Source organism: Mastomys coucha, unplaced genomic scaffold (genome assembly GCF_008632895.1).
Source record: "Mastomys coucha isolate ucsf_1 unplaced genomic scaffold, UCSF_Mcou_1 pScaffold21, whole genome shotgun sequence".
Taxonomy (NCBI): Eukaryota; Metazoa; Chordata; class Mammalia; order Rodentia; family Muridae; genus Mastomys; species Mastomys coucha.
This window is the reverse complement of record NW_022196904.1, coordinates 179,209,706-179,211,837: the sequence shown is the minus strand read 5'-3', so window position 1 is coordinate 179,211,837 and position 2,132 is coordinate 179,209,706. Positions and strand designations below refer to the sequence as shown.

The 2,132-nt window shown below is 46.3% G+C and overlaps 1 protein-coding gene across 1 annotated transcript in view; it reads right to left on the bottom strand.

Moving 5' to 3' along the window:
* Positions 1-2,132, bottom strand: part of Cfap58 (cilia and flagella associated protein 58) — a 103,640-nt gene that overhangs the window by 59,425 nt on the left and 42,083 nt on the right. The gene's annotated exons all lie outside the window — the stretch shown is intronic.

Here is a 2,132-nt window from a genome sequence, read left to right as displayed (position 1 = left end):
GGGAGGTGAGCTAAATTAGTCAAAAAAATAACAACAAATCATCTCACTCGTAAAACATTTTGATAGAACAAAAGGAATGCTGTGATGTAGAAACCATTCCAAGGCGTCTCCAACGCAGACATGAAGACATGATATACAAGCAGGATGCAAAGTACATGCACATTGTTGAGGGCCAGGCAACAGTTTCCAGTATCCCTTTCACTACTTTTGTGTCTGTGAATGTTCAGGGTGGTGTGTGTATGCATGCCCACACACGTATGCAGATGCATATTTGTGGAGAAGCCAGCGGTCAGTGTCATATGTTGGTCTCTCACTGGGTCCTAGGGCTCAGCAATTTGCCTGGGCTACCTGGCCAGCAAGCCCCAGGAAGCCATCTGTTCCTAATTCCTCAGACTGGGATTCTATGTGTATCCTACTCTGTGCCCAGTGCTCTGAATGAATGCTGGTGATCAAAGTGGCATGCTTGCACATCACTCTTCCCTGACTATTTTCCCAGCCTGCTCCTTCATACACACGCACACACACACACACACACACACACACACACACACACGCACACACGCACACAAGTATTTTTCCTATCGTTCAAACAGTAAGATGGTATTCCAGGAAGCCAAAGAACATGTCATCACTGACCAGAGACCTCAGGGATGCTTTCTCAGAGAGCTTACACCTGAGTCAAGGTTAACTGGAGAATAAGGAGAGGTTAACTAGGAATACAGGAAAATGGGGAAAGCAGCTGTTAAGTTAGAAAGGGCATTTTCTCCCTGCAAAGCCATTTCTATCTACTGCACAGCATGCAAGGGACTTACAATATCCTAGGCATGATACTGTGTGTCCCACACAGAGGCAGAGGGAAGCACATCATTTAGCCAACCTCCCCGAGTCAGTCAGGAGTGGTGTTGAGTTATCCGAGCAGGATGTTTCAGTGCAAAAACCTGTGCTCTGTCTACTGCCTGCATCCAAGTGTTACAGATCAAACATGGAAGATGAGTAAGGCGGTATTCATTACCCACAAAAGATGACTGACGGAACCAAGAACAACATGAACATGCCATCTGCTGCTGTAAACAAGGGCGGGAGCACACAGAAGAAGGAGTTTATACGCCTGCTTGAGGTTGACAGGGAAGAATGAGTCAAGTCCTTGGCAGGTGACAGATGATGCCCAGCTGGAGAGGTGTGTGTTGGAGGGAGGCATCCAACAGTCAGGGTATGTGAACTAGCTCGGGCAAACGGAAACATCTGGTGTGTTGAGTAGACACAACGGTGCCCCACATGGCTGGATTAAAGGGATAGATTGTGGGGTGGCAAGAAGAGAGGCTGACAAACAGCTAGGCAGGTCTGGAAAGGGGTCCTCTGATTGAATACACCGTGGAGATTATGCATCGAGGAGCCAGTGACCCCATGTTAAAGAAAAGAAGGATGTGTCTTAGGGAGGTTCCATGCTGGACCAGAAAAGATAAGTAGGAGCTTTGACCATTTAGCACAAAGGACAGGAATGTGGAGGGGTTTGCTTCACACACACCCGTGACCCCAACTGCAAGGGTAGAGATGGGATGATATAAAGCCTCCAGACTGTGTGAGTGTGTATGTGTACGTGTGTCTGTGTGTGTGTGTGTGTGTGTGTGTGTGTGTGTGTGTGTGTGTGTGCTTTAAAACAAATGGCAGTGCAAAAGGCTTGTAATTTTTCTCCTCAGGTAACTACTGGGTCCCCCCAACTGGAGCTTGTCAAGATAACAGGAAGCTTAGGGAGCAACCCAACTGAAGTCAAGGGCGGATTCTGTGAGGGCTAGCTTCCCCGAGCACTGCAGCTTACCCAAGCACTGCAGCTTATGCAAGCACTAAGAGCTGTTGCACACCTACTATTGGGTGTATGGTGCATATGAAGTGCAACCAGCTCCTATAAAACCAGAGGTTTTCTTCAATAACAGTTTGTGTGTTCATTCATGAAATATGTTTTGATTCAGGGATAAGCAAAAGAAATACTGGTCTCGTATTTACCTCTGGGGGGTGCACATGTTAGGAAAGAGAGTGAAGAACCAGGTTTGTTGGGTTTTTTTGTTTGTTTGGTTGGTTGGTTTGGTTTTTTGTTTTGTTTTGGTTTTGGTTTTGTTTTGTTTTTTTTTTTTTTT